The sequence below is a fragment of the Pygocentrus nattereri genome, chromosome 23 (assembly GCF_015220715.1).
Source record: "Pygocentrus nattereri isolate fPygNat1 chromosome 23, fPygNat1.pri, whole genome shotgun sequence".
In the NCBI taxonomy this organism is placed as follows: Eukaryota; Metazoa; Chordata; class Actinopteri; order Characiformes; family Serrasalmidae; genus Pygocentrus; species Pygocentrus nattereri.
In genome coordinates this window covers 23,838,336-23,853,011 of record NC_051233.1, presented here as the reverse complement: position 1 = coordinate 23,853,011, position 14,676 = coordinate 23,838,336, and the positions used below count along the sequence as shown (strand labels likewise).

Here is a 14,676-nt window from a genome sequence, read left to right as displayed (position 1 = left end):
CTTATCTCCAAAATACGAACATTTGAAGCTAATGGTATCAGAGCTCCAGTTGTCCCGACATACAGTCGAACACAGGATATCAGACATTAACAGTGTAATTGAGACACAGTTATACTCTGATCTTGAGAAATGAACTTTCGAACTCTTGAACCAAGTGAAGTTGTTCCTGGAAGAAAAACACAAAGACTATCCTGAGCTTTCTGATCCCCAGTGGATTTTAGATCTGGCTTTTCTGGTGGACATGCTGCACCACTTGGACAGCCTGAACCTTGATCCAGGAGAAATTAAAGATGCTACCTGATCTAGTGCAGTCAGTATTTGCATTTGTTAACAAACACAAGCTGTTTAAAACTCATCTTAAAAAAGGAGAACTAACATATTTCCAGTCGGTGTCAAATGCAAGTGCCCAAGCAGCCAAGGCCCTAAAAGGGAGAACTGCACACTATGCAACACTTCTTGAAAGTCTGCAACAGAACTTTGAGGACAGATTCCATGATCTACAGCTGAAAAGGCCACAAACTACATTCCTTGTTAACCCTTTTGCTGCTGTTTCAGACTGTTTGAAACCCCCATTGGTGACAGATGAAGCTACGTCTCAAACGGAGATGATTGAACTTTTTGAAGATGACAGACTCAGGTCTGTTCTGAGTGAGGGTACCCTGGAATTTTGGAAAATTGTGCCTGTGGAGAAGTATTCCAATGTAAAACAAGCTGCACTGAAGCTCCTGGCAATGTTTGGCTCAACCTATGTTTGTGAATCAGTATTTTCCACCCTGAAACATGTGAAATCAAAGCATCGCTCTGTTCTTACTGATACACATGTGAAAGAACTGCTTTGAGTAGCAACAACTGAATACAAGACAGATTTGAAACAGATTGTGGAAAACAAAGAATGCCAGAAGTCCCACTTAACTCATCAACATGACAGGTAGTAAAATGGGTTTAAAAACTATAAATGTTTGTGTAAATATAGCCTGTGGCTCCTAGTTGTAAGGAGTATTTTTTCTGGCTCTTGGTGTCTGAAAGGTTGGCCAACCCTGCTGTAGAGCAATTTGCTGATGGGTTTTTTCCCTCCCTATAACACTTTCCCTCACATTCCACAGCTCATAGCCCACTCACGACTATAAGCAAGAGATCTCATGGTTTTCAGTCCACGCACTTTGAGTTTGACACAGTTTCCTTGAGTTTGACACAAAAGCACCGATTTCACTTTAGACATACCTAATTGGAGGACTCTCTTTGTCTGGTGTTACATATATTGCGATTTACCCCTCAAACTGCTATGGAGAAATCCAGATATCTGCTAGCTGGTGTCTGAATTCTGTGATACACTCTGACATGGATGTGATGGCACTGATGGCACTGATGATGTAAGGCGGTGTGATCCATCACTGACCTACAGAGCAGGCTAATATTTGGTGTTTGTATTAAGCTGATGACACTGAGAAACTAAACAGTTTAAAACTTGTAACCAGATAGCCTAGCACATCACCAGACAGCTGTAATTAATGTTTTCTTTCTTAAATTACGAATATTACAAAAATTGCGGCCGTGCTTTTCCAGCTGATTGAAAACAGCTAACCAGAAACTTTCTCCCACTGTCCCATGACAGATTTGTGAAATGTTCCACTGTTCAGCAAGTGTTTGTCATGTTCAGACCATAAATGATAGTTTAAAACAGTAATTAACCACCCAGGAGCAAAAATCAGCCTTTTAACTTGAAAGAAATGATGATTTGACGTTTATCGCAATATGTATCAATATCGACTGATATGAATTTTGTTTATTTTTGGCCATATCACCCAGCTCTAGGTGCACACACTAAATAATGAGAAAACATATCTTATTTCTAACTATTGAGGCTTCAGTAATGTCACATTATTACCAATTCATATATATTTGGTGTGCAAGAGTAGGTTTAATCTAATACTACTGGTAATCACCTTATTTTGTGAGGTATCTGTTATCTGATTTCTGCCTTTTTTTTGTACCTGGAAATGAATATCGTTTTTTCTGATAATGTAACAGCATTACATATATTCCGTTACCACCCAAGTGTGAATTCCCTAATATTGAATTCTCAAATGTTTATGTAGTCCCTTCCTCTATATCATCTCTTTCTGCTAAAGAGTTAGATGTTACCTCTGAGCTCCATCACGCCCACACATGAGGTCATTCCTCACCCAGGCAGGCTGCTTCCACATACTCATCCATCAACACACACAAACACATCTGCTTCCGCCTGTGACTTTTGCTGGGGCAGTTTAACTGCATCCTGCCCTCACCATGCCTCACATTCACCTGAGACATTCAGGCCATTTCAGGTCCTGTAGAGCAATTTGCCGATGGGTTTTTCCCCTCCCTACACCACTTTCTCTCACATTGCACAGCTCATAGCCCACTCACAACTACCAGCGAAAGTCCTCTTAGTTTTCAGTCCATTCACTGAACACATTGCCTCCTATGTCAAACAAAAGGCCAGCTGGCTGGATAAGACCTGCAGCACAATCATATCCAGCTCGCAAAGTTATTTAATGTAAGCCCACACCCTAACCACTGTGTGTGTGTGTGTGTGTGTGTGTGTGTGTGTGTGTGTGTGTGTGTGTGTGTGCGTGTGTGTGTGTACGTGTATATATATATATATATATATATATATATATATATATATATATATATATATATATATATGGAGGTAATAATTTTAGAAGCTTCATGGAATGGCTGTCAAAAAACGTTTTTGAAAAAGACTTTTCTATTGTCATTAATTAAAATGGTGAGTTGCTGCATGGAATGTCTCTAGCTGGAACCACAGCTGCAGCTGCACTTAGCCAGGCAGTTAGCCAACCTTACTACCTTAATTCGGCATTGAGATTACATGAATCATATCAAGGGATGGATGGATTAACATGGATATTTGCATATGCAGATATCCAGATGTGTAGCTGTCAAAAAGGCATCACAGAAAAGAAAATTTGCACTTGGAACACCAAAACTGGATATCTTAGGTTTTATGGAGTAATGATTCTATGTCTAAGACTGAACTTTGGAGGTGTGGAAAAACATCCCTTCCATTTTTTGAAAGCAGATCTCTCGAAAAAGAATGGAAGTTGTGAGAAAGGCAAAGCGTGTACGCACTACATACCAAAAAATATTACAAGATGAAATGTTCAGTTGTTGAGACCTCCTAATGTTAGAAACATAATTAAATGAATTGTGGAAAAATGTTGTACTGTAAATCCAAAAATAAATAACTAAAAACAAAAAAGTCATTTTTTATTTATTCTGTACTAAACCCAAATCTTGCTATTCTTGGTATTGACTTTGTCTGGTATTCAGTTGAGGCAAATCTAGTTTGCTATGAAAAAGAAGCATATAAATAAACAGTGGGTTATCTTGCGATTTTACACTTTTGCAGTTTTTTAATGCATTTTTACTTCATGTACAGAATTAGAATTAACAACCATTTGTCACTGTGTTTCACACTGTGAAATTGGACCTCTGCATTTAACCCATCCGTGAAACACCCACATACATGCACGCTAGTGAACACACACTAGGGGGCATTGAGCACACTTGCCCGGAGCAGTGGGCAGCCCTATCCATGGCGCCGGGGGAGCAATTGGTTAAACATAATGGTGAAGTAAAAATGTGTCCTGTGCTCTGAAAAGTTTGCACACAACAGCTTAAAACCAGTTAAACATTTAAAAACACAGCACACCTTTCATGCTGCAGCTACAAGAAAGGGTTAAGAAGCAGTCCTTAGAGATTTGCACATACTGGCTTATCTTTTGGGGTCCAACAGTTCTTGCCAAGCTCGTTAGATTTCAGCTCCGCCCCTCATCTTGTTTTTGCGGAACCTCACCTCTTCCGTTTTGACAGATTATAAGCCAAGCTAGCCGAAAGAAGAGAAACGGGGATAATTTAGGACATAAAGGGCCTCTAACTAGAAGCGATTCTGTGGGTGAGCCGGCAGCGGTGATTAAGGCGCTGTGAATGAGCGGGTGCGTGATGCACGGCATCCATCTGCCTTCCACACACTGGTCATTTCTCCAGCTCCCCCGCAATTATGATCAACTGCCTATTCAGCCGCGATGTGGCAATCACAGGCCCAAGAAGCCACTTCGTTTGGCCGCTGCCGGCCCACAGTGCATTTCTCCTCAATTTAGTGTTCAAGTTGGGACATCACGCCAGGGGGTGGGCGTTCAATGGGGTCACTCCCCCCAATCAGAAGATAACTAAAGTGCTGCATCAGAAGACGGTTGAGCGCTTGCAGGTGTCTGCCTTTAGACGCGATCTAAAAGGTGGAATTCAATGTTGCTGACGTGCTTTCTGAACCGAAACAGCAGATATAGGGTCTGTATGTGTCAGATGTTAAGTCTACAATGTGTTGTTCTGTGGGATGATTCCAGTGACAGGCTTGAGGTGATTGGACCCCAGCAAGGATTCCCTTCCCCTTTCCCTTCACAGCAGGGCTTTTTGACTGTAAGTCTAGCTTGCAGCTCATGACCAGGTTTCATAAAAATAGTTGGAGAACAGAGAGATAAGACTGTTTCAATTTCCTGTCCAGGAAGGAACAACTCTGATATTCCAATAAGAGCCTTTAGCAAGATGCCTAACACAACATTCACCTGACACTGCGAGTCACTCTGGATAAGAGTATCTGCCATATACATGCAGTATTATGCAAAAGTCTATTTATCTTAGCAGTAAATGCAGTCATGTGCAAAAGTTTGCATGTCATGTTTAAATAAGGTAAAATATCCTCTCCAGATAACAAATTTCTGCACATTATAATGCAGTAATACTGTTTATTTGCTGATTTTAACACACTATCGGTGCTCTCTCTCTCTCTCTCTCTCTCTCTCTCTCTATATATATATATATATATATATATATATATATATATATATATTAACCCATATATATATAATAGAGAGAGAGAGCACTGATAGTGTGTTAAAATCAGCAAATAAATAGAAATTGTACACTACAGTTGCAGAAAAATACTATATTTAACATTGAGCTGCATCAAAGAACACAACAAAAAGTAGAAAAATAAGAAAAAATGTGCAGACTTTTGTGTACAGCTGCCTGATTTTACTTATAAAAACACCACCTATAATTAGAGTACATGCAAATAAATGTACATACAATAAAAAGTAATTGTCTCATTTTGAAAAACGTAGGTACGTCTTGTGAGCTAGTTAGAAAAGTCAAGCTTTGTCAGATTTCTCCTTGATGACCCCCAGCAATTGCATGAATTAAGTGTCATGACCAGCAATCCTGATTTAACATGATGAAGTACTGATCAAACCTGGTGTTGGAAGAGAACCAGGTAACCACAAGTAATACTGGGCTTACTTGAGGAGAAGTTTAGAAGTGGTTAAACAAGCATCCACATAATCACTACTCTTTATGTTACTGTTATTTATATTTATTCTAATATTAGGGTTTTTTTCAGAGCAAAGATATGCTCACTTCCTAGATAAATAGCCTTTTATGTACCATTTTCGACAGTGCTTAGAATGTTTGCACAGTACTGTAAATGTAAATATGAATTTCTTATCCGACACTTTGCAACTATATGAGGCCTCATGCAGATGAGGATGCAGAGGCTTCAGCCTCCGCTTTCATGTAGCATTCCAGTGCTCTGATGCATATTTAAACCTAAGAAGTCAAGAATTTTATTGACTACCTTGAGTGTCAGAGATATATCTGTATCATTTAAAATAACACTACACAATTAATTAAATATTGGGTAACACCTTTTGAGTGGTCCTTTGAAGATGATTAACAAACTCTTAACAGGTTATAAGTAACACATTAACAACACATCACTGAAGTAGCAGTACATCTGAGTGCATTGAGGTAAATATCTTGTACACTTGATACGTTATTAACATTACATAGATGTATTGTTAATGTTACATGAAGTAGGCTTGATGTTACTTCCACAAAACCTAACCCTCACCGTGGCACTAATCTTAACCCCACTTTAACTAAAACCTAATCCAGTTAAGATCCAGTTACAGAATGTTGTCACTATCTTGTTGTGGATGTTGAGATGGTCTGTATTAAACCTGTTACATGTTCAGTGACTTCTCAGGTAAAAATCTACAGAAATGATCTTGGACCCTTCAAATAAAGTGAAAAACTGAATTCAGAAGATTAGAAACACATATTTATACAGTTAATTAAGTCTCTTGATAATCTACTGAATGGGTTCACTGCTGCTACATCATTATGTTGCTGATATGGTACTGAGAGTCTGCTGAATGTTTGTTTCATCTGAAAAGGACCACTGAAAATAAAGTGTCACCAAATATCGTAACAAATTACGTTCAGGGGAGAGCAGTGCACAGCCTAACACAGGGTGAAATGTAATACAGAGATTGTGTGTCATTTCAAGCAGAACATGCTTTTGGTCATCTCATGTTCCCATAGCAACGTCATCTGTAAATTCTTACAGAAACTCAACAGATATTTATCAATGTTGACTCTGATGATTGTTTTTGTACCATAAAAGTAACCTTTTTCATCATATCCTCCTCCCTAACAGATATAAAAACGCTGTTCCTCCATAACAGATATAAAAACGCTGTTCCTCCCTAATAGATGTAAAAACCAATATAAACTCATCACCCACACCATTCCTCCTTGGCAGACAAAAGTGACATAAAATTGAGTTAATGTATAAATATTAATTTAAATGACATAGTAGGCACAGTACTAGTGATCATTATACAAATGTAAGCAATTCAACAACAGCAAACAAGTGACATGACTTCACCAAAAGCTCCCATCCCTCAAATATTCTAGCACTAGCCTAGTGTATGTGACCTGTTGAGCACTCCATTGTCATGATAATGAGAAAAATTAGGCACCATACTTGTCTGCTCATCACATAGGTAGGGTTTCAACATTTTAGCAAGCAAAGTTTTGGCAACTGTGAAGGCTGCTAACAGTAGGTGGTGTTAAAACAACATTCTTTTCCATCAGAGTTGAATCAAAGTAAGCCTTCAAAACAGTTACATTTTTGGAAGTTTTTATGCACAGATTAATAAAAAATACATTATAGGTAGTCAAAAAAGAAATTTACCACATCTTTCATGTTGTTCAGTGATATTTGTATGTTTTTTCTATTTTCGTTGGGAAGCTTATCTGGTTTAGAAAATATAGAAGTGAATTGATTGTTTTGCATTATTTGCCCAAATGTTTTACCCACTGTTACAACTAGTCCCTCCATCTGTAACAATTAATCTTGCCTGTTGGATCAATTTAACACTCATCCTTATGCCACTTTCTGCTGAATTTACTTTTGTAGCAGGGAATTGTAAAAATGTGATCATTTTCCTCAGATATTTATCACTGAAACATGATTTTAGCAAAACTCAAAATCTGTCAGGTTGTGCCCGACTCTCCTTTACATTTGGCTTACATATGAAATTGACAGGGTTTGCGCAATCAACTTTGTTTCAGCATCAGAAAGTAACCGAACAATAAAATATCTTTTCTGCTTTTTACCTCAAATGTAGCATCAATTAAAAGTTTCAGACTCACACTTTTGACCGAATTTTCTCATTTCAATGATCTAGTTATGAGAAATAATAAATTCCAACATTCTTTTGTGACAGTTATGTGCCCACAAATGACATATTTTGTTGATTTTCTAAGTGAAAATAACACATCCTCTACAGAGAATACACTTTTCTGCAAATTGTAGTGTGCAGTTTCAATTTAAAAATGAGTTTAACATATTGCAATAAAATTAATAAGTAAAATATAAAATGTAATTTTTCACGTCATTTTTCTCCAACATCAAATATGTTACATTTAGCAAATAAACAGTATTTGTGTATTGAAATGCGCAGTAATGAGTTCACCGTAGAAGATACATTAATTTGTCAACAAAACATGTCAGTTTACTTGGCGTGCCCATACTTTTGCACACGGCTGTATTTCTGCCCGATAACTGTGACTTTAAGGGCTGGCACTCCCTCCAATACTATGTAATGAAATACTGCCAGGCCGGCAGGTCGCCTGAGCTCCAAATCATCCCGCGGCCGTTTTCCTTTATTGACCCAAGCAGTGCAGGCTGCTGTTGCAGGAGAACCATATGTTATATCAGGCCTGCCCACCTACAGGGTGTGTTTATGCCACGTGCCTTTGGCTAAAACAAGGCATTGGGAGCTCGACCAGAGTCAGATAGGTGGCTGTGAGAGAAAATAAGAAGAGCATAAAATGAAAGAAGTTTGCTCTCGTAGACTCACTCATTTTCATGGAACCCTCTTGTATGGTGGAGTGGACCTCGGGGGATGCACTTTCAAAGAGGAACGTCCGTCAAACACTCTCAGACACAAACAGAGCTGGGCAAACCTGTGGACGTTTGAAAGGCACTTTGTAGCTCAGATGAGACGGGTGTTGTTTTGTGGTAAGTAGAAGACAGAAGAGTAGACCCTGTTTGTTACTGTGATGACACCCCAGCAGAGACAAAGGAAGCAGCTGGGGAGAGATGTAGTAGTAAGAAGGAAAGTATCAAGAGGAAGAGAGAGACAATATTGCTGGTGTCCAATTTAATTTATTTACCATTATGGTCTTTCATAAAACAAGTACATAAATTGCATTGACAGAGCCTTTTGGTGGTCCCAGGTATGATTTTTGGGGCCACCTATCTGCTTAAGGACCCCCAGACCTATTTGCTGTGCACAGTAAGCAGAGAAAATCATTTTTTAGTAACAGTATAACACAAAACAACCTTCCAAATAAATACCTAAATAGTTTGCTAGTGGATATAGAGTCACATTACAGACTAATTAGTAACAATGACTACCAAAAGCTGTCTAAATTGTAGCTAATAACTACCTATGTTGTGTTTTACTGATGACTGGGTGCTAATGAATGCCTGTTTTGTGTCTTCACATTCTCTATCCAGGAGTCTCTGTCACAAAGCATGATTTTCTGTTAACTCAGTCAAACCCTGGATTGGTTATTCAGCATAAATGTCGCTGCATGTTTACATTGGGGATGACAAATTGCTAACTTTGCCTGACGTTTGTGTCTTATGGGTGAGTTTGAGCTCTTGTTGCTGTGTGTGGGCATGTACACTTTCAAGAAAATGTTAAAAATGTCTGCTATATATGTTTTGCCATTTTGTTCAAAATATGACTGCAGTTCCATGTTTTGCACGAAACTGTTGGGAATAGGATTAAATTGCCAGTTAAAAAAAAAAGTATAAAGAGCAGAGGCTGGAGATTGTGCTTGAGTATCTAAACCTGCCATTCCTTAATCAAGTTAACTGCTCCAGAGAACTTGTAGGGAGGAGAATTCCTACTCTGCAATGTCTTTCGGTTTTCAAAAATCGTGCTCCCGAGTGAGTCCAAAATGACTGTGTTCATATGGAGCATTTGAGCAAATTCATAGTTTATAAATGGTTAACATTTTTTTATTTAAAAGAATGTAATCATATCCTGAACACTGAACAGCATAAATATAATTTTAACACTGCTGTTATATTTTTAAGAGCTTTTAAACTCGAGCTATAGGAGTTTAATGACATCTGTGAGTGCAAACAGCCAATGAGCTGCTCCGCTCGCCAATCAGTCATCACGCTCTAGCAGTAAAGATACACACTAGAGGGCAGTGAGCACACTTGCCCAGGGTGGTAGGAAGCCCTATTCGCAGCGCCCAGGAAGTAGTTGGGGGTTAGACACCTTGCTCATGGGCACTTCAGTCACGTACTGTCGGCTCAGGGGATTGAACCGGCGACCTTCCAATCGCAAGGCTCTTTCCCTAGCCTCAAGCCCATGACTGCCCCCCATAAAGTGGAAAGAAGCCAGGAGGTTGCAAGAAATTAGTGGCAACCTAACTTCATTGGCTTTTGAGAAATTTTTAATGGTCAGAAATCTGTGGGTGCTGGCTTCCCTGGTATCTACACCCATTGTTTATATTATCAGATCTACATAGTAATTCATTAGCCTGCCTGAGAGGCTTTAAATAATACAAGGAAACAGATGGACAACAATCTGTAATTTTAGAGCTGCAAAGTGCACCTGTGTGGTAAGTGGGCCTGATAAAATGGACTATGAGTGTAGATATTTAAATATAAAACAAATAAGTCACTCAATCCCATGTGCTGTAATGACTTTACCACAGTAAATAGCCCTTGACGGTGGTAAAATCTCTGTGACGCACGGCTTTTCTGGGCTAACTGCTTTACGTCAGCAAGACCCCACTGTGTGTCAGAAACAGAAATGGACCTTCATGATTCTTTGTGAAACCTGAGTGATTGGCTTCACCTCTACAGCACGAAGAAGCAGAAAAACACTTATTAACGCTGCTGTTCTGACAACCTGTAGGAGTAAATAGGTAGGAGAGGCTGCTCTTCTGTCTCTGCACTGTGCACATATGTCACACATGACTGCATGCTGGAGGCTAAAAGAAAAACTCGATTCACTCAGAAACTGCCCTCACTGGAGAGCCTGTGCCAGTATGAAGCGAAAAATTACAGTGCTTGGCAAAAGTCTTAGTCACTTAAGTACATTGTTTAAAACCATTTTCCTTGTAAAACTACAGGTAAAATTACAATAAATACAAAAAATAGTTTATTACAGTATTTTCAAAACAGTACTTGACAAATTGTGAGCTTTTTTAAAGAACAAAGATTGGTTTCAGGTTTCTTTTGGATGCCCCCAGCCATAAATGACCAGGACACTCATTTTTACATAATGAAGCACTGATTAACCAAGCCAAGTGCTGGAGGATCACTGCAATTAATACTGGGTTTCATAGAGGACAGGCTTGAAAATTAAAATATTGACAGGTGTAAGGTTGCTACTTACTATACTAATAGTGTTTGTGTTTTAGCACAGTAATGTACTTCTATAATTGGTCGATTTCTTAACCACTTGTTTTATTAATCCAAAAATCCAATGATGTTTCTGTTTCAATAAAAATAAATTCATAATGATGCAAGAAACCTGGACGTTTTTAAAACTGTTAATTAAATGGACTTTGTTCTGTCTTCATTTATTGGCTTTTTTTTTTTTAGCTTTCATCTTTTCTCTATTTAACACACTTGATAAATATATCAGATATTCGATAAATAATCTTTAATTATTATCTACTTTTGTCACCATTTCTATGATTCTGATTCCATCTCTGCATAGGCAGCATCTGAAATATCACTGGCTAAAGGTTTCAACATTATGCAATACAATGTTTATGGTTGTCATGAACAACTAACATGTTTGTGTATTTTACAGATTTTAAGTGTTAACGCTCATCATCCCAAACATGCACTATTTTTATCCTTCACAGAAGTGGGGTAGTAAGGGGTGAAGTGCCTTGCCCAAGGGCACAGCTAGACATAACCAGTCTGTCCTGGAATTTGAACCCTATTGGCTGCTTAAAAGTTAACACACCCTCTGCAATGGCAAACTGCAATTGCAACTGCAAATTATAGTGCGAAAGAAAAAAATAAATAAATATCACAGCCACATTTTTTTTTCAATACATTAAATTCAGCAAACAAACAGTAATTATATATTAAAATGTGCTGTATAGAGAACGTGTTGACTTAATTTCATTCAGAAATTCAACAAAATGTAATTGGTCTGGGGCGCCCAAATTTTTGCATATGACTGAATATCTAAATTCCTTTGAATGGGAATTTGGCAAAGTTGTTGCTGAAAGTGAAAAATATACATCAGCACTTGTCTGTATTTGTTTGCAAAAATATTCAGGTAAAATGTTCAGATCACTTGGAAAACTGCACTCAACCTTTTTGCTTCTCCACTAAACTAAACCCTGACAACATTAAATGGGATTGTTTATATTTTAAAACGTGGTATAACTATTAAGTTTTCGATGATATGGGCTTGTGTGGCATGTAGCATTGTAGCATGTAGCCTGGCCTGATTTCTTTCAGCTGCCTATGAGGAATACAGCTGTCTTTCATTAATGAAAAGACTGTTGATACCTTTGTTGGGTATCTGACAGTAAGGCTGTAGTAGCTGGATCTAATGTTACACTATGAAGATGAAAGAGAGAATCCTTTATTTATACTGTGAAGTTATAACCAGCTTTTGCTAATCCTTGTGAGGAATACCCTGCCTGCATCAAATATATTCACCATGTCAAGATAGCTTGACAGCCTATCGCCTGCCCCCTAGCAAATGTGCTGGCAAACTGAAGCAGAAAATATCTAATTTATAAGTTATTAATCTTTAATTCTTCCGTGTCAGTGTGATATTGATGCTTCAGCTCAAGTGGAACAGGATTATCTATATGTGGGGCTCCAGATCTATAGAGTTCAGCTTAGCATGCCCAGAGGAACCGAATGCTCCTGTATAGAACCCAACATGAATGCATGATTAAGCAGTCAGAATCCATGATAGAAGATGCAGGCACCTCACTTGTTATTGCAGATTCAGTTGGAGTTTCTCAGGAAAAAGAAGAATCTGAAGTCGCTCCCCAGTGAAGTGCTACACTATATTTCCAAAAGTATTCGGTCATCTGCCTTCACACGCATATCAACTTGAGTGACATTCTTAATCCATGGGGTTTAATATGATGTCGTCCCACCCTTTGCAGCTATAACAGCTTCAACTCTTCTGGGAAGGCTTTCCACAAGGTTAAGGAGTGTGTCCATGGGAATTTTGACCATTCTTGCAGAAGCGCATTTGTGAGGTCAGAATCTGATGTTGGACAAGAGGGCCTGGTTCGCAGTCTCCACTCTAATTCATCCCAAAGGTGTTCTGCCACACCAATCTCGCTCATCCAGGTCTTTATGGACCTTGCTTTGTGCACTGGTGTGCAGTCATGTTGGAACAGGAAGGGGCCGTCCCCAAACCGTTCCCACAAAGTTGGGAGCACAAAATTGTCCAAAATCTCTTGGTCTGCTGAAGCATTAAGAGTTCCTTTCACTGGAGCTAATTGGCCGAGCCCAACTCCTGAAAAACAATCCCACACCATGATCCCCCCCCTCCACCAAAGTTTACACTTGACACAATGCAGTCAGCCAAGTACCGTTCTCCTGGCAATCGCCAAACTCAGACTTGTCCATCAGATTTCCAGGTGGAGAAGCGAAAGAATAAAGAATACTTTTGGAAATATAGTATATTTTAAGCCTTTTTCTGACATTGACATTTTGATCCTAAAGCTTTGTGATCCTCTATGGGTGGACACATGATTATTCAACTATCTTCCCAGCCTACTGTTCAAATGTTTGGACACACCTGATTGAATCCTAAATCTAATTCAGATCTAAAAGCTTATGGTTAAATGCTTGTAATTTAGTTGTAAGACGGGTGTAAATAGTTGATGCTTAAGTATGAATTATTGGACAATCTAATATGTCCAATTTCATAGATAATACAGCTGCACAGTCTGGGTGAGATACGAGAGGCGATCTTTGAAGCTTCTGCTCCCTTTAGGGGTCGCCACAGCGGATCATCTGCCTCCATCTTGCCCTATCCACTGCCTCCTCTACATTCACACCCACCATCTCCATGTCCACCCTCACTACATCCATAAACCTTCTCTGAGGTCTACCTCTTCTCCTTCTACCCAGCAGCTCCATCTCCAACATTCTTTGACCAAACCATTTAACACTTTGCTGGAACTATGCCACTTAATTTTGACATAACCATAACATAAACATGTCATGGCAGTTAGCATATACGGTCATACAGGTAGTGTTTAGTAATATGACAATATCATGTTACCATTACTGATTATTGTCATGATAGGCATCATAGTATGTGATGTAATGGTTGCTAACTAGAGTAAACAGCAAAAATTTGCATGTGAGCTGTCATGACATCAAACATTACTACATCTGTTTATAGCATGGTGATGTCAATGGGCCTCATTTGCCAGCTGTTCTAAAGAAAAGAATTCTTTAAACCCACTTGGCAGTTTTGACAAAGATTCTGACATTCACCAGTGTTTTCTTCTTTGGAATTTGTTCTTAAGAAGAGAATCTCCACACACTCAAGATGACACTGATGCAAACAGTTTTGAGGTTTTAGAAAGAACTTGGAACTTTCTCAACAACATAAAAAACATATCGGTGAACAAGGCCAAGTGTTATGTAATAGATGCTACCATAATTTAATAAGCACTATTTCTGTCCTTATTTTATGTACTGATGATAGTTTTGATATAGTTTTACATACTGAAAGTGCTGAAGTGTGAGCAGGTTTTGGACTAAGGTTTCTTCATGTGTTTTCAGGATAACTATTAAAACTATTAAATTGTGCTGAAAGGCGATTCTGGTTGGCTGATCTGGCAGCCACCAAAAATTATAAACTCCATTGGCAAGCCATTACTGCCTGCACATTTGCTGTGCTGCTGGCAACGGATCGTGACCTGTGTGGATATTATTAATGTAGAGCCTTTGACTGCAAGAGTCTGCAAGAGATATTAGACACTTTGGAAAATGTGACTAAGAGGATTAGTGACTTATACTGATGGGTGCTGGTTGGGAGGCTTGTTGCTTCATTTATTCTGCATTTATTCATGTATTCTGGCCCAAAAAGACAAGACAAGTATAAAGATATATATCTTTCTTTGGGTGAATAGGTGAGGTTAGGGTAACTTTCTATCAGGTGAAAAGTCCTCATGGCCAACTTTGGTCTGTGGGCCACTCTTTGGGTGGACATTTAAAATCCATTT

At 38.7% G+C, this 14,676-nt stretch overlaps 1 protein-coding gene across 3 annotated transcripts in view; it reads left to right on the top strand.

Moving 5' to 3' along the window:
* Positions 1–14,676, top strand: part of doc2b (double C2-like domains, beta) — a 294,549-nt gene that overhangs the window by 236,506 nt on the left and 43,367 nt on the right. The window lies entirely within an intron of this gene.